The 22,960-nt window shown below is 41.8% G+C and overlaps 1 protein-coding gene across 1 annotated transcript in view; it reads left to right on the plus strand.

Moving 5' to 3' along the window:
- The first annotated feature begins 6,400 nt into the window (after positions 1 to 6,400).
- The window catches only part of Nachralpha1 (nicotinic acetylcholine receptor alpha1), a 130,186-nt gene continuing 113,626 nt past the window's right edge, over positions 6,401 to 22,960 (plus strand). The window contains exons 1-3 of the mRNA XM_077410393.1: positions 6,401 to 7,387; positions 8,477 to 8,588; positions 8,875 to 8,925. The gene's annotated coding sequence lies outside the window, so the exon portion shown is untranslated. The remainder of the gene's footprint in view (positions 7,388 to 8,476; positions 8,589 to 8,874; positions 8,926 to 22,960) is intronic.

Consider the following 22,960-nt stretch of genomic DNA (forward strand, 5'->3'; position numbering starts at 1 on the left):
TTATCTGAGATAAATCTTGAAATATCTGAGAACGTTATTATCTAAAAAATGAACAAATTTAATATTTTGAAAATTATATATATAAGGTACATAAATATTCATTATAATAGTGCAAATTTTTTTTCTATTTGTCTGTTGTACATTTTTCTATCTTAAATTGACATAAAATAATTTGTTAGCCAGAGAGAAAATAAGCAAAATATTAAATAAGAATTTTTAAATTCGGGATTGCTCTACACTTTTGATTTTTTTTTTAATTTAACTTATGTCGTTAATACTTTTCTCGACTGTCTCAGCTGAAGCTACGATTTAATTTAATTAGTATTTAAAATGCTATGTCGATGGCTTAAGTGAGCTTTGCGAGTTGTTAGTTGTAGACTTATGAACCTGTTGCATTAAGCACAGCCGTCTGTCCGTATTAATTTTTACGAAAAATATTTTAGTGTATCAAACCTTGAGATATTAATAGCAAAATGAAGTTTGCGAGCTTATCGATAACAGACTTGTAATAATTTCGTGCTCCAGAGTGTTTCGAGCAGCACAATTTTTTCTTGCTAGAATCATTATACATAACACACATTCATATAACTCACAGATCGTGTTAACATTTGTTGCGTTGCACAAAAAATTTTAGATATTATATAAATACATTCGTTAACGTAAAAGCTTAAAAGGTACATTATCTCTACAAAGTGATATTTCAACAAATAATTAGCATAATACTGTTATTTTTCACTTTAACATAAATTTGAATGATCCTTTCCAGGCGCAATTGTCGCTCTTACACTATAATTATCCACAGAAACTATTATTTTAAAACGAAAACTATTCCGAAAACTGCTTACTGCGTCTATATTTTGTCAATGCTTATCGATTTTGTTCACCGAACACCTATTTATAAGTGTCGAAGTATCGTCGGAGATATGTATATGTGTATCGAGCGTAATCTAAATGATCGTGGCATACTTGCGCTTCGGCCTCCCCCGTTTACTCGTTCTCTAAATACGGTGCTTTTATCCCGTGCCCTTCTTGTGTATCATAATCTACCGTAAATCCGGGATTACGTTCGATCTCCGGCGCGCGCTTATCAAACGGCGATACCCCGGGCGGACTCCGGTCCGGCTCTCTTTATTCGCGCGGATCGTTCCGCTCGCGAAACGCCGGAAGAACGTCGAGCAGAAATGACATTATGTACAGCCGCTGGACCACTGGGATGCTGGTACGTGCATCTGAAATTCGCAGGATCAATACACCATTGCGCATGTACCAGCGTGGTCTGTTCTGCCTCTGCGCGCTGCGAGATCATCTTTGTCGCGCAAACTCGTCGATTTCTACTGCGTCGCCTCGCAGTGGAAAAAGACGGACGCGTCGACCGGGCCTCGGCGTACTTTCCTGGGCGTACTACGCCCTTTCCCGGCGAATGCCATAGCTCTCTCTCATATTTACATTACTTTCATGTTTTATGTCTATTATTTAACAAGAGCTATAGCCGGAACGAACATTTAATTCAGAAAATGCTTCACGAGAAAACGAGAGAATTATCTTTCGTCATTTTACTAATTCGATTTTTATGCAGAAGAAGGAGTTTATTTCCGCGGTAATTCTACTTGGTAATTTGACTACCTCGTTACTTTCGTGTCAGTTTCGTTTTTTTTTTAAGTTGTACATATATGTATGAAAGCTCGATGATAAACCGGTTTATTTTCTCGAGAATTGCATTTAGCGCAAATTCACTCTGGAGTGTCAGGGTCAGTGGTAACTAGTAGTTTCCTCTCCTGCGTGCCTGTGTGTGCGTGTACATTGTATACATTTACATTTCACTTCGCGATCTTTCTTATTTGTGAACATTAACATTGTTTTAAATTGTCTGTGATGTTCAAATACGACTTCACTTCTACTTTCTCGTTATGTAATTTCGTGAAATTTTTACTTTGCTTATAAAGTAAGCACTTTTAGGCGTAAATTTCTTAAGTAAATGGGAAGGAAGATGAAATCTTTCGTCACGCTCTACCCACAATTTGCAAAATACTTGGTTGTATTCTATAAGACCCGGTTTCACCAACGTGATTTAATCTAATCGGTCGATTAAACTCACTCTTCAGCTCTTTCCAACTGTTTCCCTAGAAAGAGACGAAGAGTGAGTTTAATCGACCGATTAGATTAAATCACGTTGGTGAAACCGGGCCATAGTGAATTAATTATTATAATCTATCAATTATTACGATCGTATTTTAATAACTGAACATACACCGATAATAAAGCATGTTACTGGCTTATGTTTCGTACGAACTTTACATAATTAAATCATTGTGTCGAGTGCTCCCGCGCAGCTAGACATTTAGCATTCTTCTTTATGGCGAGGGGCGCGAGACAATGTACATTACAGCACTTTATTCTTATGCGTAGGCCATTCTCCTGCGCTATCTCCCGCATCCACCTCGCGCTATTCTGCTTCCCGAGCTCTATGATAAACGTGACTGTTTTTCCGCATTTCCCTCCTCTCTCGCCCCTCGCTCTCCGTCGGTGAACCACCAGCGAGAAAACTGCAACCGCCGCTCTCAAGAGTACAATGTCTTAGGGTCGGATAGGGTCGCGTGTCTCGTATACGTGTTTCATACTTGCACGGACGGCTATATACGGATGTGGGTCGCATCGAATGATCTCGCAGGATATCTTGCGTGCGTGCACATGTAGCATGAGGAATTCGTATTCGTATTCGTATTCCGCATCCTTATTTACTTGACACATCGTTCTCTCTCGCTTCGCGCAATTGTTCTCGCTCAACAACTCGTTACGTTGCGCCCGCGACACGTCTTCTGATCACGTGCAAGTCTTTTGATTTAAATATTTGGCCAACGTCACCAAACTCGACCAAACGACCACTGTAACCCAAAAGCTCGTTGCCTCGAGGGAGCGTCCAAAATTGCGCCATTTACTCCGTTTACTCCTTAATTGCGACAAAGTTAGTTGAGCGTGTTTGAAGTTTCCGACGACACACGACAGCGATCGGTTTTGTTCTTCCGCGCGTGTGTAACGGAAGACAGTTATCCGATGTTCGGCAACTACTCTTGGTAAAGTGAGCCTGCAAGGACCCGTAGGTCCCTCGCCCTTTTCCCCTTGTACCATGCCATGATGCCACGAATTATTAATCAGACTACCCGTTTCGTAGAATCTGGCGTCAGGCAGACGCGGTCTTCCTTAATCACGGCGAAAGTTGTACCGGCGCGTGTTTGAAATTTCCGACATCCAAACACCGTGGCACGAAGATAGGGTAGACTCGCGTGAGAAAACGCAAGAGAGAGAGAGATACGGTCGCGATACGAGGAAACGGAGAGAGAGTCGGCGTGCAATCTGGACATAATCGCAGGCTGGCAGAGACGGTTACGTCGAGGATGGTTGGTCTTCGGGACGTGGCGGTAATTAATGTGGCTTCACGTATCGGACGATCTCCCATCCTTCGGCGTGCGCGACTCGCTTTCGCCTGTTTCACCTCCCTCCGTGCCGCCGCGCGGAGAGAAAACTTTCAGGCGACTGCGAGATAAACCGAAACCCCATTATAGTTCGCTGTTAGATTCTGCCCCGTTGTGGCCTCGAACAGTCAGTGGTAGTAGCACGAGATCTCCGCTCTATCTCCGTTCCAACGACTGTTCGTATCCGTCGTTCGCCGACCTCCTCTTCGGGGGTCCACCTTTAACCCCAAGATAATGGGGCTGGAGCGGTGTTGGAGTTTAAATGAGTGTGTTTGCTTACTCTCTCTGTAAATTATGGCGATCCCTTTCAGAACCCATTGCTATATATACGTGTACGAGCGGCATTCAGAAGGTGCGACGTCGTCACGTATCACGCTTGGCTGATTATTGTGCAGCATCCGTTAAAATAGCGTCTTCATGCCCCTTCTTCTGTACGATGTGCAATATGTGTCACGCGCCTATATTTTTATTCATTTCTTTGCGCAGCCGATTAGCTCTCTTTCTGTTCGATGTTGAATTTACGACCAACGGGGAGTATAATTATCCGCCCCTTGTGCTAATATCTAGTTAATAACGAGGAAAAGAGCACATATTGTTAATTTTTATGGTCGTACGGTATCGTTAAAATATTGTTTTAACACGAGATTCTCGTTTAAGTAACCAATGAGACAACTTCAGATTTCAAATGTAATAGATTCGACTTTAATCGAGATATATTTTATACGCGAATGCGATCGAGTTTAAGAAATATATCTTTGCCCGAAGTATTTCCGAGATCCGCGTATGAAACTGTCGTAAGATCGGAATGGAGTACACGAGAAGAAACGTAAACTCTTTTACGTTTTTTATTGTGAGCAGTCACACAGTTTCGCGGTAGTAGAATCGACCATTTAGCCGCCGCCATCGCCGTAAAAAACAGGCCAGCAGCAATAGCTATGTACTTCCCAAGACGCTTGTGCGGCATCGAGTTACACTTTTGCAACTTTATTATGCATACTTCGGTTACGACGGCGACACATCGTGCAGACATCAGCGAGTATTACGTCGTAATAACCGGAATTGAAACTGCCGGACCCGCCTCGTGCCGTTCAATGCTGAATGGGGGCAACTACCGACGGTTGAAGTAGTTACTTCTGCTTAATGTCGGCACCCTTACAAAGTTAGCAATTTAGCATCTTGCTTTCAGAATTGCGATATAACTGATAGAATTATTCTTTGAACAAGAACATCTGCAGGCTCTTTCACAAAGAGTTCCAGAATTACCGATCTATTTCGAAAAGAGTTCTGGCGAGTAAATGCAAAGAAAATTGAGTTTGAAAAAATAACACGTTTAGCTTTACGTTCTTAAAATTGCTAAAGATCTTTTTGTTTCAATCAAGATTGATAAGTCATATAATATTTTTTGTGTGATGAACTCTTAGGATACTATTTAGAATTATCCTTAATAATATATTCTTAATATAATTAAGAAAAGTGCGGATTATATACCAAAGGAAAAATTGTTATTTTATAGCGAGAGCACCGCGTCCAAATCATATTTTTCTCGTGCATCTTCGTTTTTTAATTATATCTTTCCATCTTTGTGTTAGCACTCTCCTATCTTTTCTTTGACGTATATATATTTTTTAAATCCATTATGAGACCGTATAGTATACAGACTGCTTTGCTCTTACCGCATTAGGTATGTATCTAAGAAGCGGGATAATGCAAACTTGCAAACTTTTTTGAAAAAAGAAGTTTGCAGAGGTTCGGGATATATGTGTGTGATGGATGATTCATAGTAAAATTTACTTTCAAAATTCATTAGATAGATATGGAGATGACCTCAATTCGATTAAAACTTGTAACGTAGCATATAAGATGGATCTCTTCCTCCAAGTAACATTTATTTTATAAACTACTATAAATTGTTTATAGCAGAGATTATTAGCAATTTTCTATTTAAAAATCCCTCAAATTGATATTAACAAGTGATTACCAATGGCAAACTTATTATACGCATATTATTTTAATTTTTTTATAAGTAAAAATTTAAATTAATTTACTATTCTTAAAAAAATGAGTTTGATAGAAAATTGAAATAAAAAAAATTTATTTGTTTTACGATAAAAATTGAAATAATATAAATTGTTGTTATTCTATTTTTCTAAATCCTTTTCTTTCAGATTTTTAGACTCTGAGAAAAATCAAACTAGGTTTTATTAAATGAAGAAAAGAAATTAATTGCTTCACTGTTCGCTGGCATTTCTCTTTTTTGTACATGCAACATATCTTGTTTCGTTATTGTCATTTGCGCGAGCGTCGAACAGCATGAGTGAATTTATATTATTATTTTTCGAAACGACTATTACCTACAGTTATTACGCGGTACATTACGCGGTAATTTTCCGATTAATTGATCCGCGCGACTAAGGATCGTTAATTGATCGAATCGACAGCTATGCGTTTCTCGAAACAATTTTTCGACTTAATTGTTTAAAGGAATTGAAGTGATATAAGGAATAGGAGAGATGAAAGTGGAGAGATGAATAGCAAATAAAAATTATTACTTTGTACTTTTGAGCAGTCGCAATCATTTTGTAATAGGCGCCAATTTGACTCGCGTCGTGTCGCGCGCGGCGTCAGTGACGTCACTGTGAAATCGGTGCGGCCGGCGGCGTCACTCTCGAATCTTTCGTCGCCGCGAACGGAGCGTCACAGAGGACGGATCTATTTGTCGCGGCTGGTATAATCGGTAGGCGCAATCCTTATCATACTCAATCGTGTCTCGGTATTTGGCACTCGCGCGACGTAGATTTGAAGCTCGAGATGCATTGCTTGAAATATTTCGCGAGATATGCTTTCGATTGAGATCTATCGCGAGGCGCGAGGCGCTCGCGGAGGCGCATCAAGATGAGGCGCATCGCGGCGTCACTCTCGAATCTTTCGTCGCCGCGAACGGAGCGTCACAGAGGACGGATCTATTTGTCGCGGCTGGTATAATCGGTAGGCGCAATATAAGCTTCATCGCTCAATCGTGTCTCGGTATTTGGCACACGCGCGACGTAGATTCGACGTCGCCCGGTACGTCGCTGACTTTTTAAAACGAGTATTTCGCGAGATGCGTTTGATCGAAATCCGTCGCGCGGCATCATGCGGTTAATATGGCGGCGTCACTCTCGATTCTCTCGTCGTCGCGAGCGGAACGTTGCTGATCGATATATACAGGACGCATCTCTATTCGTCACGGCATATTTAATCGGTGAGCGCAATCGTTACGAGTCTCATACTCAATAGTCAATCGTGTCTTAGTATTTGACACTGGCGCGACGTAAACGTCGTTTAAAATATTTCGCGAGATGAGTTTGACCGAAATCTGTCGCGAGTCGCGAGTTCGAGAGAGAGCGACGATCATTATTTCCGGGTATCGCGTTCCGCGAACGTTTATTCTCAACTTTAACCCGTACGCTCCATCCATCTGCTTTGTAACGCGCGATTCTAATCGCAATCGCCGTGAAACAGCGAGCGAACGCTACTTTATTGTCATGCGAAATGTGAAAAGTGCACGAAACTGCACTTGGGAGCAACAGGTGCAGCATCTCCGCGACGGTAGGTTGCTCCCGGGGCGCGTAAGGTTGACCGTGCGATTCACGCGAATTCTTCTTCGCGATTTTCAGATACATTTGTCGCGGGACATCGCGAGTGTTGGGCGGATCGTAATCTCGCGAGATTGTACGCATTTCCTGCATCGATTTTTCGTCGAGTCGCGCGAATGATTGACGTCGGGAGTACCGCGTGTATACAGTTAATCATGCAATATCGTATAATAGTTAATTTTGTGTTCTAGCGAGTGTTAGGAGAGCGCCATGAATGAGCGGCCGCGGAGGGAGGAGGAGGAGGCCCAGGGAGGCGTCGAACGACGGCGAAGCAACCATGAGGTGAGCAATTTGTTATTTATTTTATTATTTGCTGGATTTTTAAACGGTTTTCCCCGCGAGAACCACACGATTGCAATGAAGTTCTGTCACATGTAAATGTGCAATAAATGATGAAATTGAACAACGATATATCAATTATAATGAACTCTATTTTATAGCTTGCTTTATTTTATGCAGCCTTGTGTGCGCGCACAATAAATCGATGCCATGGATAATAATTATTCCCGGAATTAAATTACTGCACACCAGAAAAATAATTATTCTACAGCCAAGAAAAACACTTACTTATTTTATTTTCTTTCGTTTAAGTAAGTTTTCTTACGACAAAGAATATTTTTTTACTAATAGTTTTCAAATATTTTGACACAAGTCTTTGAAAACTAGAATATTGTTTTGAATAAATGTAATGCTTATGATAACTTTATGGTAGATTTGCGGATTAAGTAAACGGTAAGCTTGTATACATCCGCAAATCTATAAGTATTACGTATATTCAAAACAATATTCTTGACTTGTGTCAAGATATTTGAAAATCATTAGTAAGAAAATATTCTTTGTTGTAAGAAAACTTACTTAAACAAAATAAAATAAAATAAGTAGAGTGCTTTTTTCTTGGCTGTAGAATGATTATTTTTCTGTGTACTCTGTCCTGGTCTATCTATATTTCAAAAGGCAACAAATTTATATGATATATTGTACATATATCTGTGTGAAATAAAAATATCTGTAAATCAATATCTGTAAAATAAAAGTAGGAAATAATTATTAATATTGCATATTAATAATTTTTTAAAATAGACTTTGGGATTTGTATGTTTGGTTTAATAGGGTTTATATTTCATAAACTGGTAAAACAATATGCAGAGATTTTTTAACATGCATATATACTACACATAAGAAAGAATATATAAGAAAAATTAAGAAATATAAGAAATATAAGAAATAATAATATAAGAAAGCAGGAGATATTTTATAACATATTTCAATTGATTTATTTATAATTTTAAATAAATATTTAATTAAATGCTGAATAAAAAGATCGATGCTCTTAACAATTATTTAATCGAATTGTGTATTTATATGCTTCAGAAGATAACGACGCAGAAAGTGTCGCATCGAGGGAGCTGACAACCCGAGAGGAGAGCCTGAGAGAAGGAGGAGGCCTGGGAAAGGCATCGGGCACCAGCGGAACAACTTTGCGGTAAATATTATTTTTTATTTTGTGTAAAAGTAATTTATTTTCCTCTTTATTCTTAAGTCGTTTTATTTTACAATAATTTAGAAATAATATATTAGAAAAGAAAAAGTAATTTAAAATTTTATAAAAATTTATCCTTATAAAGAACTTTTTTGGAAAATGTATAGATAATTATTTGAATAGATATTTAATTGAATAACAAGTTCGATGTGCGTAAGAATTATATTTTGAAACATTTGATTTTTTGAACACTGTTTTAATATATGAATTTTATGTTTGTATATTTCAGAACAACGTAGCTACGTGGCAGATACAACTCCGCTGCTGCGCATCGGGATCGGTGAGTGATGAATTTATTTTTTATTGAGGTAACGGATGTATGTGTCAGTTTATTAAATATATATATATATATATATATATATATATATATTTATATATATGCTATTATTTTAAATAAAGCGTTAACTAATGGGCCTATATCTTTAATCGTCACGATATTATTAATCTTATTTAGTTACTTCTTGGCAATTTCTCGAGAGCTTTTTCGTAGATCGTCTTATGTATAGAAATGATTTCACGATAAACAGTCGGTGTTCGCTTTTTATTCGCAACCAAGAGACTGGTTGGCCTGCCTGTTCCTCTCTTCGCGCATTCCCAAAGGTGTCGTCCCGGTCCGTCTGTCACCGACATCATTCGCCCTAGTTCTGATCTTTCAGCGACGTTAAAGCATGACATTCACTCTCAAGAGATCGTAGCTCGGGGTAACATCATTATAGACGGCGGGATGGGCCCGTAGGCACCCGTCGGGGGTGATGTCTAATTAAGAAAATGCGGTAACGGGATACACGAGTGACGTCTTCTTAAATGCCTCCAGATGAAACAGTTATTGGAGTTTAGACTCCCGTGGGATAATAGGCGCGTGGCATGTCTGTGCTAGTCGAGGACTTGATAATTAGGTGTTACCGAATTCCGTGTATATTTCCTTGCAGCTGGCTTTTACGACAGAAACGTTTTATCCAACGTCTCTGAGAGAAAATATCGAGAAAATATCTGTTTTCCATTTTTTTTGAGCACATAAGATGTCATGTAACAACATTTTTACGTGGTTATTACTTTTGACACATTTACAATTTTTTTATGTCAAATTTTTACAATCTCTAATATTGTATAAATTACAAACTGACATTTTCTTTCTTTACGATTGATAGTTTATTGCCACATTTTTTTTAATTTGATCGAGAGTTTAGCGTAATAAAATCCTGCGAAATGAGACAAGTCTCAAAAGTGATGCAATCTGTAAGAAAGGCGAATCTCATTTCGCAGCCGTATCTTGAACCAATTCTTCCTTTCCGTCAAAGTCATGCGAAATATTGAAGCGATATATCTTCTTTATATAAGATTTCGTAAGATATAAACGAGAATCGTAAAAATTTGAGTATACGTAAGTGAAGATAGAAAATTGATTTGATGGCCACGCCGGCCGGTGGTGCAGCGATTAGCGGACGGAAAATATGGTAACAAAATATAAGGTAGATGCGAAATACACATACACAATACACACGCACATAGCATAGATATTGGAACATTTTATATTGGAGAATTCCTCGAGGTAGAGAGTCGGGTGGCATACCAGAGATAATTGCATTTTTCGTCGTAGCGTTTAATTGTACAGGATACCTTGTTGACTTTTATTTTTGTCATTAGCGCGATGCTGGAATAGAATTATTAAGATACGGAAGTTAAAGAGCTGCTATCTTCGTGCGCGAAACTTTCACGATAACGTTACGACATTGAATTGTCTGATGTGGTCGGTGATTTATTTTCAACGGGGGGCTCTCTATGAGGAGGCAGCCCTATTCAATGAAGCTGGGTGACGAAACTCGATAATGCTTATGGTACCATGATCCTGTGTCGCTATACTGAAACCGCGATAGCTATTATAGCGAACGTATATTCCGTAACGTCGATACGTGTTTATTTAAGTGCCACGTGCATTTTGAATTACGATCAGTCAGTAAATCCACATATCTCGAATGAAGATTTTATTTATTTTTGCGAGATTACAAACTTGTGATTGAATCTTTGAAGAGGACAGTTTTATTCATTGATTTAACAGATCGGTTAAATCGATGAATTGAAAATCTAAGAGTTATCTTATTTTTATATATTATTTCTAAAATACGTTTGAAAGTAAATTGCTTTTAAATAGGATTGTTTTTTGTATATCTGCGCGTTTTAATATAACATTGACTTTGATGCCGCGAGATATCGATATGCTCTTTTTCCCGTGTCGCTGGAGATGACTCATATATTTTTTTATTAGAATAATTGAGTGTGTGAGCGAATCTATCGAGAATACCCATACTTCGGCCTATTTATCTTTCAAATTGAGAATACCTTAGGGAAATACGGTCTAGTGTTCGGCACGCGCCGGGTTATTCCCAGATCGTTTCCACTTTCGCGCTCTCGCGTGCAAAAGTGCAGTATTATTTTATGCGCGGAAACGTCAATAATTTTGTTCAAATCGTTGGAAAATAGTAGTGTGCTATGATGTAAATTATAAAAAAGAGGGATAAAAAAAAGTTGGTTGGCACCGACAATTTAATTTAATTGCCACGCTTATTATAAAGCGTGCTTACTACGTTATAAAATGAGCAGGGAGAGTTTATCGTGCCGTTATAAAATCTCGGTGCGGCGACGGATGCAAATTAAAAATTTTCTACAAACGCGCGATAAATTCGTGTAGTATGATTTAACGTTCGGACTTTATAGACACGAATAAATTCGCGGGCAGCAAAGTGCATTTTCGCGTACGTCGCAACCGCATTTCGTGTGCAATGCACCATGTCACACGGCGCAATGCACCGCTCTATAAAAGTAACGTGTCCAATAAGACTTAATAAAAGAGGATTTCTCCAAATGCGATCGAAAAGCGGAAGGAGTTAACGGCGACGAGGCAGCCTTTTGTCCGCCGCGACGAGCGACTAAATCCTCGGACTAAACTACGGATGGTTTTTGCCCTTTTGCGAAACGCGTACGGAATCGTTTTCCCGGTATAACACAGTCGAACAACTTGGTGTTGGATTGCGGGCGCGATTTTACAGTCGGCCACCGTCTCATTGGCACATGAATTATTGATATCGCTGGTCTGTGTAAGTAATGTCTCATCCGAACGTGTCTCTCTCTAACTCTCTCTCTCTCTCTCTCTCTCTCTCTCTCTCTCTCTCTCTCTCTCTCTCTCTCTCTCTCGCACGGGGCGCGAAAACCCATTGGTGCCGCCGACTGTTTCGAATTCTATCGAATTTTCGCGAGTAAGCCCCGATCAGATAGCGCGGCGGGGAAAAGCGAGACGTGTATCCATGTGTCGTCCAAAGGCATCGCACAATCGGCCGGGCCCTCGAGGAATTCTGCTGCCGGTGCCGCGAAACAAGAACTTCACGCATACCGTTTACTTTGGGGAATTCGTGTGGATACCAGCTACCGGAAATACCTCACACATACCCTATCAGACCGGAACCGCGGCGTGGCTGCAGGCCGTTACATATCTGAGGTCGTCTTCCACAGTTCGCTGTAACCGACGTTTTCGTTAATTCGTAACATTCTGCCCCCGATTAACGTCGCGCCGACAGCCAACGCTTATCCTCGAGCGAGCTTTCATTAAATCGACATACTCAATTTATCATAAATCGTCAGTAGTGCAGGTTTAATTTATTGGTGACATCTGATTTTTTATTGTCATTTTTATGACTCTCTAATAAATTAGACCTTTGGCAAAAATCGTGTATCTTTCGCGTTATAACAAGATATACGGATACGCATATATTTAGTTAGATAAAAGGACTGATACATTTGATAACGCGGAGAGAATATCGAGCAGAAAGCGGAAAACGCTTTCAGATCTTCTTTACGGATATCCACTTTTAAATTCACTTCTTTTTTTTTATTTTAGCCATTGACAGATCCTTCTACTCATTTCTAAATCGTTAACGTGTTTTATTCTTAGCAATTATGAGAATTTTCTCCACACGGTCCTCATTAAGCTTAATAATTTTAAAATGATCAGTTATATTAATAGTCTTCCAAGTTGCTTGTATACGAAAGAAAGTGCTAAACTGAAAGAAAGAAGGAATAGGGTATTTTCATTGCGTATTCGACTCTCAATGCGGTTAAAAGCGCGGTGGCTCGCTCATTCCATTTTTACATCTATATATATAATCTGATATTCATATTGCATAAATAAATCTCAGAATGAAGCAGCCGCATTTAGCGTTCGGAATACGGTCAAGAATTGGCGCGAACGCACACGCTCAATACGTCCGTATCGAATGCTCGGTGATTCTAATATAGGATGTCGCCAGTGAGAATACAAAATAAGCTTTCGAAAAATGCGCGATCGAATATTGTATTAAACGACTCCACGAAACAACTTTAACGAATGCTTGTAAATAATTTTGGATTAGGTGATGCTTAATGATACGAGCGCGACGTAATGTGTACACAAAAGTACACGACGAACCAGGAGAAACATAGAGAGCTCCAAGTTATGTTCGATACATCCGGAGATGTCGGATGAGGCGTTTTCTATCGTACGACTCCAGCAAGGGGGCAGGCGGGGGAGCGGGACCAAGACAGATTGACAGAGAGAGAACGGACGAAACGTATACACTCGAGTGGTTGTGGCAAAAGGGGTGAGATTGGGGAGCGTCTTCATTTTTTTTCTTTCGCGTCATCCCCTGCGCCTCGTCTCTCCATTTCTGCATTCCCTTCAGCACCCTCTGACGAGTCGACCTCGCACCACCAGTGTCAGTATCGACTAGGATACCTCGTGGAGAGAACAACGATGGGGAGGCCGGGGGGGGGGGACGCGGGGTTGCTGAACACACAGACTGGAAAAGGAGAAAGGAAGGCGAGAGAGAGAGAGAGAGAGAGAGAGAGAGAGAGAGAGAGAGAGAGAGAGAGAGAGAGAGAGAGAGAGAGAGAGAGAGAGAGAGAGAGAGAGAGAGAGAGAGAGAGAGAGATAGAGATGCTGAGGAATAGAAAGACAGGAATACGGGGCGGCTCGCCGATTCTCGGCAAACCTCGTGTTCAGTGCCGTACGCGAATCGGCCTTTTCTACTGAGAGAGCCGTATACCGCGTGAACGGCCAACTTTTTGGCGCATAATCGTCTCATTAATCATCCGCCTGAATTCCCGTCACTTTGACGAGTTACTGTTAACAATGGGTGCCGCGATGAGAAGCGTATATCTGAAAATTTCGCGTTTCCAATCTAAAGGGGGATGGGGTGGATTAATATGTAGCGTATGCGCTCGTGCCTCGGCTGCGAACGGCTTTATTTCGTAACACTGCGAAATGATTGAGCGAACTGTCAACCTTTTCACCTCGCAATGCGTATTTCGAAGATTCCTGATGTATTTAAAAGGATTCAAGCTATTTTACGTCCCGCTTTGGAACGCGAGCGCGACGGAAAGCCGCGGTAATCAAGTAATGGAACTCAGCCTTTGCGCGAACGTAATGTACGAGGAGAATTGCACCCCCGTCGAATTGTTGCAGCTATTTCAGGACATAAAGTGTTTGACGGCAATGTCTATGATATTTGTATCAAAGGGCGAAAAATATAATTAGTGAATATTCCTGAAACATTCCCCGTAAACGTTTATTTAATCAATAAAAATGATATTTTTAAAGTTAATGTGCATCGAATACGGACGATACCAATATTAATTGAAAGTGTTTACATTATAGATGGTTTGATAAATAGGAATCGAATATTAATTGTTACCTAATACATATGATTTTATAAATTATGGAAATTTCCTTTTACAACAAATATTACAAATATTTACAGAGAATTTTTTTCAAACAGAACATGTTAAGGGAGAATTTACTTTTGGTAGCTAAAATAGCTATGACGAAGATTTCTCAGCTAAACCATTTCTATTAAAATTAAGGTCGCGTTGAGTTCACGGGAAATCGCGGAAGTGCTCGACGCCACATTCGTTAATGTATCAAACAAATTTTAATCACTCTGAGCAGGTTAATCAGAAGCGGGCGCGAGGATATCGCGCGAGCGTCAATCACGCAAGGGGGTCGCGAGTGGGATGTGCGATGATATGTGACCTCGCGTCAGCAACAATGTTGCGTTTATTCGAGCTACCCGGGGGACGGAGACGTCCTCGAACGGGCACGAAAGCGCATATACGTTCCTGTCGGCGCGTCGTCGCCTCGAGGTTTCCACATGGTCTCGCGTTATATGTTATATCGAGGGCGAATCGTACGGGCTCGGTGCTCTCGAGCGTTCCCGTAGCCGGTCTTGTCGGTGCTGCCACATGGCCGCGCGTCGTCGTGTTTTGCGGGCTTGGCGAGCCTTCAGGGGCGGCACCTGCGTGGTAGGGTGCTCGCTTGGCTCACCCTCGGCAGTAGGGTGTCAGGACTGTCAGGACGAGTCGGAAAGAGGGGTGGTGGCTCGGCTAGGTTCGGCCGGCTTCGCAAGTCATCGCCGACGTCTCGCGTCGGGGCTTCCACATGGGTTGGTATTGGCTCCCGGGGCGCAGGGTAGCTTGTGTGGCGGCGCCCTAACTATGGAGAGAGACTCCAGCCGTGGAGCGGAGTACGAGGCGACGTAGGGTAGGAGAGACGGAGGGAAAGAGAGAGCGAGAAGTGAGATTGACAGAACGCGGAGGAGGAAGCGAGATGGTATTCGACGGGCGGATGGGAGCGCGAGGAAGAGAAAGAGCGTCTGCGGGCGAGAGGGAGAGAGAAAAGGGAAGAGAGTGAGAGAGAGAGAGAGAGAGAAAGAGAGAAAGAGGCACGGCTCTCGCCACAACACCCCCCGAAACGGGCAGAGCGTCAGTGCTAAGGTGGGTTGCTCGGTCGGAACATTGCCAGAGAGAGAGACACGTCCTGGGAGTGCCTGCCTGCTGCACCGACACGACTTCCTGATGCAGGACTCGCAGCGGTGCAAGGATCGAGTGAACACGCGCACCGAAAGATAGAGTGACCGAAGTGACATAATACGCACCGTACGCACGCACGCACTTGCTCACGCACGTATATACACAAGCACCCCCCGTTACGGCGCTCTCGTAATCGTGCGTGAGCACGCATGCACGTAGGTGCGTGAAACCACGGTATCAAAGGAGGGAGAGACCGGAGCAGTCGAAGGAGAGTTCAGCAGCTTGGATCCGCCGCGCCGGATGTCGAGATTGTCGAGAGTGAAATAGGCGGCAGCGGATCGCGACTCGCGAGTGGAAAATAGTAGAGCGCCGTATGTCGGGCCAGGCAACAATCGCGGGTGGCGCGGTGTAAGCTGGAGCGTGGTGGCGGTGCGGTGGTTCCGTGTGTCGTGCCGCGAGCGAAAGCTCGAAACAACGGCCGGAATGATGAAAGAAGAGGTCGAGCGGTATCCGACGTTCATCGGAATGCTACGTATCGCCGGATTACTGGCGTTTCGTCTGGTCGGGTAGATGTCTCGGATACGCGAGCCGACCGGAAGAAAGAACGAGGATAGAGTAGGTAGATAGAGGAGAGAGAAGAAACAGAGGGAGAAAGAGCGAGGAAGAGAGGGAGAGGAGATTGGAGGTGAAAGGGGAGAGAGGTGAAAGGTGTGTCAGAGGAGACGAAAGTCAGTAGGAGGTCAGCGGTCAGCGTGGCTTCAGGGTGGCGGTGGCCGGTGGTGATATGGTGGTGGTGGTCAGGTGGTAGTGGTGTAGTGGTGGGTGCTCTCTAGGTGAATGATCGTCGTCGGCCTCGTGGAAGAGGCGGCCGCCGCTTATGCGGGCTGCCGCGCGTGCCGCATTGTCGCTCGCAAATAACTGGAACTCGCTGTCGAGGGCGGCGAGAACGAGAAGAATTATCGTGAGATCGGGGCGGTGGTGCTGGCGGCAAAAGGGAGTAGTTGTCGCCGCACGCGATATCGGTGCGTTGATAGCGGCGGCGGCGGCGGCGGTGGTGGTGGTTGTTGTCGGTTCGCAGTGTTCGCACTGTCGGGTGGAACTTCCGATCATCGGCGCAGCACCGGGAGGCCGTAGCGATCCGCAGTCGTCGACCTGGCGGCTGGCAGGGGCCGCTGGATTTCGTGGGGTATGGCGAGCTGGCCCGCGTCACGGAATTCTCGTTCCACGAGCATGACGAAGGTACGACCGAGGAGGTCGCGCGCGAGCCCGATTACCGCGAGCACGATTACGACGACCGTGGTGCCGATAATCGCTGTCAGGACGACCGCGACGACTGCGAGGATCAACACGAGAATCGCGCCGCTGCCGAGGAATCCCACGATGATGACGACGACGACGATGACGACGATGACGACGATGATAAGGAAGATAACGTTCGCGATGAGCAAGATGCCGCTGCTGATGACGACAAAGTCGATGATCCTCGCCGCCACGCTGACGACGATGTTGAAGATGGCAGTTGTGCTCGCCCCGATTGTCGCTGCCCTCGGAAGTTCCTCGTTCCTCGGGCCGTCGAAGACCTGGTAGCGGAGGCAACGGTCGCGCGTCTCCTCAATCGTTAGAAGCAGTGCTGCTGTTGTGCCGTCCGGATCTCTTTCTCTCGGGGCTATCTATATCCGTCGGTGGTGCGTCTGGTGGGTGCTGGTGTGGTGGTGCGCCGTCTACCGATCCCTCGTGTTACGGGTTATTACTGCCGGCCGGCCGGCCGTTCGCCTACGCGTACCCGCAGTGCGGTCGACCGCCGGGTAACTACCGAAGGCCATTATCCGGCTGACGGGGCGCGCGTCGACGACCAGTTGTCGTTACGACACGTCGCGGACGACGACGTACGCGACGGCGACGGCGACTGTGACGGGGACGAGGACGAGGACGGGGACGAGGACGAGGACGGGGACGAGGACGAGGACGAGGACGACGACGACGACTACGACGACAGCAACAACGACGACGACGACGTGCACGACGACGTCGGGGATATGTGCGGGTGCGCTACGTCCACGCGGCGAGGACTGGGGACTGCTGCGGGTAAATCGGCACGGCGCGCCAAGTCCTCGTGTTCGGTACATAGGACGCCCGGGATACGGTAGCTCGTCCTTCAGCGTTGCTCCTCATCGACGCCCGCGGGCAATGTGCCCACCCGCCGGGATAGCAACGTGAGTATGTTTTTCAGTATCCATCGTCCAGTGCCCACTCCCTTCATAGTGACTTGGAAATGGCCGTTTATCGCGATTGCCTCTTCAAAACGCATACGCCTGGCTCGACGCTGACCGTAATCACTTAATCTATTTCAACCTCGATATATTTTTGCGGTATTTATTACTGGCCGATATTCCGCGCTAATTAAGCTCGGAATGTTAATCGAAATCAACTTTGAAAGTTGAATTCTATACACCGAAATCACGCTATTCAAATATAATAACTTTTTTCATATTTTAGTAGGTTGGACGTGTAAAAAAATTGGGTTGTTCGGAATATTAATTGATACTTCGACAGTCCTTGTGATTGTTTACACCAGACTGTTATAAAAACGTTTTATTGCTGTGAAACGATGTCAGTAATAACAGAAATCGCGGTTTAATCGCAGAACTATGACAGCTTTTTTAGTTACTCAATAGTCGTGCGGAAACGTCGAAAACAATTTTTTAAAAACAGTTCTATGAAATTGCCAGTTTTATTTAAGACAATTTTTAAATATGTAAGTATATGCATAAATGTACAGTTTCGTATATCACGTATTTTGTTTTGGAAAATATCTTTTTTAGGTAGATAAAGGTATGCAATTAGGGATATTTATGAGCGTATTGCAAGAAAAAGAAAACACTTCTATTTTTGTGTGATATTACTTATAAATTTTTTATTAAAAGTCTATATATTGCAACAATATAGAGATTAAAAAAATCATAGATTCGGTTAATAAACTTGATAAATTTACATAGTAAACTTTTTAAGTCTTATCGTATCTTACGTCGAACAGAGATTTCTTCTGAGAATTTTTTAGAAAAATTGGCTTCAAGATATTTTTATTGGTATCGTTAATAACGGTTATTAATTGCACTTAATTTTTGTAGCGTGACATTTGAGAAACCTTTATAGATTTTCGTGCTTTACGGAAGTGGATGAAACTCCAGGCAGATGATTCTCAGAAATGTATAGTTTTTGACGTTTTTTAATACTACCTTTTATAGAACTTTCCAAATCTTTTCGTATTATTTGTTCCGTAGGATTGCTTTTACATGTAAATATTTCGATCGATACTGTTTTCTCTCGCCCATATTTTCACTCTGCTATACATAAGATTCAGGTACGATAAACATTGTGAAAAAGCTTCGCTGTCAGGTTATAACTTGATCATCAATTTAACGCTCGTCTGATTTCAATTGGAACACGCCAGACGAGGCCCCGTGTGTTTCACTTACGAATGACTCCGAGCAATTGGCGTGAGAAAAAATGAACGATCGATCGATCGAGCTCAACCCCTCTAGTTAAATACACGTCGAGGCTATTTTTCCGCGACGCCCGTGTCCTTACTCGAGGCGAAGGATAAATTGCCTCTTTCCCCGAACTTTTCTTCAGGAAAAGCCACCCGAAAGCTCCTACGGAGTCGTGCGAAAACGTCGGAGTGCTTTCAAGGGGCGGAGAGAGGGCCTGGGCGTAGTCCTTCTGCCACGCTTGTCTGACTTCTCTTTCCCTCTTCTACTTGCGCTGCGCCCGCTCGGTTCTCACACGTTCGCGGTGATTTAAGATTTTTCCAAAACAGATCAATCGTCCACAGCTGCTCCTTTAAAACAAATTTCATTCTTCGTTCTTACATTAATATCTCACTTCTATTTATATGCGAAGTTTTATCGAACAAAAAGGATCTAATAACGATTCTAATAGCAGATTATTCAATGAAACCGATTGGATTGTGTGAATTGATTGAAATTGACTTTCTTAAGTAGAAATTTTATGTTTTTAATGCAAAATAATTACGTTATATTTTGTTCATGATTATCATGATTATATTTTTTGGTGCAGTTCAACGAGAAATATTACATTAGTGTGTAACAGTGTAACCGTATGAGACAATAATGATATTATTGGATGTTTAATCAAGTTGATTAAAACCTATTGCCACGCATTGTATGAAAACTTGCTACATTTTAAATACGTTTACACCAAATAATTCGAAGCTTAATTTCAGTATTATTTTAACAAAAGCGTTAGTCATCTATATAACGTACATATACATAAATATTTTCATAACTTTCAATAAATTTTGCACCTACTGAAAAAAATTCCTGATATTTTTTTTAAGTCAAAGATTGGTAATGAAAATCATAAATTTCAAAGTTTATTAAAACATCCGAAATGCCACTTAACATTTTTACACATGACTGAACTCAAATTAAGATTTGTTTGAATTTGAGTTGAATTTGCCTTTAATCGATGTGGCCAAAGAGTCCCAAAAATACAAAAAAAAAAAAAAAATCTGAGCGGGCGGTTTGTCATTTCTGAAAACAGTATTACGCAGTGAATATACATGATGCCTGTTATCCATCTATTACTGACAGTGAACATCCAATGTTTTTGTCTGCGTAGACGATGATGCGTAGTCGTACGGTAGAACGCTTCATAAATCTTTATTTGATTATCCGCATTTATTGAATCGCTTTTCTATCAACGTTGCACGTTGATGACACAGTAAATATTAAATTTTTTCTTCATCCTGTCGGTGTTAATAATATAATAGCAAGAAATAAAAATGCGTGAGTTATGGCATACTAAATGTTGAATGTTTTAAAAGTGAAATTATATTTTCACGCGCGCGTTAGAGTCGCTGTCTTTATTTTTGCAGTATCACTCAAAACGTGTAATAGTGATGCTTCTGAAGCGTTACTGTCATTTTTTGACATTGACGTATGCGTTCGAAGCGTGTAATAAAGCTATGAGTTTCGGTAGTCGACACGAAATAATAAAATTGTACTATTTGTATCTATATTCACTTTCTTCCCGCGTGATAGAAGGATGGCTTGCATCAAAAGATGACATAGAAATAACGTACAATTTTCAGTTTCTAGCATCATACTTCTTCTTTTCTGACATGTGTCATGCCATGCGGGACATCACTTATTTAGATTGTAAACACGAAATGTTTGCAGAGTACTGAAGAGTACAAAACGTGATGATAGCGTTATTTTTATCGCGAAAGTAACGAAAAATTGATGGACATAGAAGTCAAACTCATAAATTCTGCAATGCATTATTTTCCAATATTAAATTATAAATGCTATCTTATTCGTTATTTTACATATTATTGTTTCCATAAAAGCATATAAAGTTACGTCTATATTATCTCTATATCAATTGTGAACTTTCAAAGAGTTCACTTACGTTTGTGCGCGTGGAAACTTTTTCCAGCTTTTACCACTAACACCTCAGAAAGTAGAAAATTGGAGTTTTGCTTTATATAAACCATCAGTTTTGATAAAACGTCTCAAAAGTTAAACGTTAAATTCATTATTGACATCTTTCCGACTACTCTTGTCGACATACAAAAAGAATATTGTAGTGCGGTCGTATGATCGAGCTTTTAGGTCGACGATACACCTTTGCATGTTATTCACGGGTTCGATTTAGGGCAAGATTTAAAGTGCACTCTGTCATCGTCCCTACGTGCGCAATAAATCCGGTTGCATTTGTGTCACGAATTCTCTCCTCTCTCCCTGTTTTTCTTGTTCCATCTCTCGCTCCGGTTTTTGGATTTTATAGTCACTCCTCGCTGCGTACCGAGGCCAAAACCGTCAACGCGAAATATTGTCGGTGGTGCGCGCCCTACGTTGGTGCGCGCGACGCTTTTTTTTCACCTGATAATTTTGAAGAACGACCCTTGGCCAACAAAGGCTGCGATAACTTGTACAAATGACGGCGAAAAATCGTTGGTTTCTCGTCGGCGCTTCCGTGTCGGAACCACCGACGACAGCATCAGGACTAGGGCTTTTTTTCAATTTTCGACGAGTATCGTGGGAATGAGTGCGGGATAGAAGTTTTCATCGACGGCTCGACACTTCCGGATGAAGCGCGACACTTCCGGCGTGTTGAACGAACTCAGGTTTCTATGGAAATGCGAGCGATCGAAACCTGCTGACGCGTCGGCATTTCCGGAAGTGTCGTCATTCGACATCATTTTATGACGATGAATTCATTGATTAAAGTTTGTCCCGGTGATATATATAAATAATGCAATTTGATTTTTGGCAAATATTATATATATATATATATATATATATATATATATACACATATATATATTATCTCAAAATAATTTTATTTCCATCAAAAGTTATTGTATTGTCAAAAATCAAATTACATTACTGACGTGTTACTGATATGTGCGTTTATATATACCTATAATACTTATTAGATAAATTTATTCTGATTATTTTTTGACAAATTCAATATATCAATATTGAAAAGTGAAAGTTTATCGTAAGTAATGAGTTTGTGAGACATTTCTCTAGGAAAAAATTGACTCGAGATTAATCAAAGTGGTGATGACATGGACATATCTTGTATTGATAGCTGTTGCAAGAATTGCGTCGTTAGGTGCGGGAGAACTGTCATCGTCAGTCAATCGTCTCGCCTACGTTTGACGACGTATGATTTAGCGGTCGGAACTATATTGATATTATTCAAATTTATGATCGTATCTGGCAAGCGCTTGCGTTACCGAATAAAATTTACATTCGTATTAATGTCCGGCTTTGTCGTGCTGTATTCAGTTTGCAGCTCGTTGCACTGGCTTGCTTCTACTGAACAGGAAACGGGAGAGAGAGAAGAAGAGAGAGAGAGAGAGGAGGGAGAGAGCGAGAGAGAAAGTAGAGCTGAGAGAGAAAGAAAGCCTCTCTCTCTCTCTCTCTCTCTCTCTCTCTCTCTCTCTCTCTCTCTCTCTCTCTCTCTCTCTCTCTCTCTCTCTCTCTCTCTCCATGCGATTCTTTCAAAGACCCTCGCGAATATTTTCTTTGTTTATTGATTGATTGCTGCATATAGATGCGGCTACGATCGAATAAATTGGTGGCCGATAGGCATAGTCGATTGAACGCCGCTAAACGCGGAAACCGTTTGTAACATTAATATTGTTTGAACGCGCGAAAGCGCGAGCTGATATCGGATATGCAAACTGCCGGAACATTCGAAACGGCATATTTATTTCATAACCGCGTAATTCTTTTCAGTGGCTTCGTGAGAGTTAGGCAACTAAACATCGATACTAATTGTTGACTAATATTTGACGTTATCAAATATTTCGGATCTTTGATCGCGACACGCGCGATTTAGTGAATTTGGAAATCATTCCAACGAATGCGACTAAATAAATAAGAGAAATAAAACTAAAACCTTTTATAACTTTATATAAACCAATTATACTGCTTTACCATTTC

This window comes from Temnothorax americanus, unplaced genomic scaffold (assembly GCF_048541705.1).
Source record: "Temnothorax americanus isolate GAGA-0224 unplaced genomic scaffold, ASM4854170v1 Scaffold10, whole genome shotgun sequence".
Classification (NCBI taxonomy): domain Eukaryota; kingdom Metazoa; phylum Arthropoda; class Insecta; order Hymenoptera; family Formicidae; genus Temnothorax; species Temnothorax americanus.